The sequence below is a fragment of the Etheostoma cragini genome, unplaced genomic scaffold, assembly GCF_013103735.1.
Source record: "Etheostoma cragini isolate CJK2018 unplaced genomic scaffold, CSU_Ecrag_1.0 ScbMSFa_3753, whole genome shotgun sequence".
Lineage (NCBI taxonomy): Eukaryota > Metazoa > Chordata > Actinopteri > Perciformes > Percidae > Etheostoma > Etheostoma cragini.
The window spans coordinates 237-1,767 of record NW_023268054.1 but is presented as its reverse complement, the minus strand read 5'-3'; positions in this window follow the sequence as shown (position 1 = coordinate 1,767).

Below are 1,531 nucleotides of genomic sequence, written 5' to 3'. Positions count from 1 at the left end.
TTGATCCCCTATCGAACTGCCCAGTCGTCGGACGAAGCGGGGGGGATCATCGAGATAACTTTCTCTACCTAACCCTAGCCCGTGCCTATCGGACAAGATAACTTACTTTAATTCCAGTATACAATGATCCATCCAATCCTTCCTTCTCTCGTTTTTACAATCTCTTAGATACTCAACCAGGGCGGATCCATCCGACCCCCAAAAAGAACACCTTTTGAAAAGGAAAAAAGTGGCAACCTTCGTCAAGAGTTATATGTGAATTACTATTTAAAACTCAGGAAACTTCCAACTATTTCTATCTTCTCCCCTCTCTTCCCTCATGTGAATGAGGGAGTAGGGGGAGGTAGAGTGTACATGCCAGATCCGGCAGGGGGGATTGGCTCCGATCCGACCCTTTCCCCTTGACTCTGCCTCCTTCCTTTCCAATTTTGACTCCTGACTTCTATCCCTCTTCTTTTTTTCTTTTTATTGTATGATTCTTACCAACTATAATTAGACTGATGTAAATTAACTATAAACTTTGTCCTAAACTTCTACAACCTTTTTAAAAGGCAAGTTACAACAATAAAAACCCTAAACCACACCCGTAAACTCCTTAATAGCAACATTCTAACTACTTCCGGTTACTTCAGTCACATGAATAACGTGATTTTAAACAGAAGACATAAAGATTCAAATCAAACCTTACTGCACGTCTTTCTGACGTTTAGAGAGAAAGTCACAGCCTTAAATACCTAGACCACGCCCACAAACGTTTTTTAAAAAAAACCAATTTTTAACTTTAAAACGAGTTTTCCCTCACTTCCTTTCATCGTATCGCGATGGGACTAACACCGTTATACTCGGTTAACTCTGCTCGTCGTCCCTGATGTGCTTCCCACACCATAGAACCTTTTCCAAATTTTGAGCGCTGAAACCATGGCAATTGTACCCGTACAGATAATGACTTCAGGAGTGCAGCCTGTTCACACTAATTTTAGTGAGAGCAGTGCCTCCTGTAGTTGTGCGGTGTATGGAACACAGGAAGTGTTTTTTAAAAAAAAGCTGACCTGGACCCTAGGATACTCTGCCCTAACCCTTTAAAAAGCCTCTAGGTGGCGCTGTAAACAGACATCTATTGGAACAGATGGTAAGTAAATATGAATTTTTATTGATGTCCAACAAGTTTAATATTTCCTATACATCTGATGTGATATGTTAAATCAATGATCATTGTACCTACAATACCTCAATATAATTACTTCGAATATGCGTTCTAAACACTGTTGTACCCAAGAATATGCTACTACTTTTGCACCAAAAGAACAATATTTCTTAAACCGGTCTTTTTCTATGGACTAATGCTCTGTACCACACAAAAGCAATTAACAAACTTGAATTGCCTGGACACATGGTGACACTTCGGTGACAAGAATTTAATTTCTCAAACAGCAAAAATAAAATTCACAACAAACAATCTTTAAAATGCATCTCAATACTCTTCAAAACAGCCTGCAATATAGAAGAAAATCTGAATTGGATATGGGACACA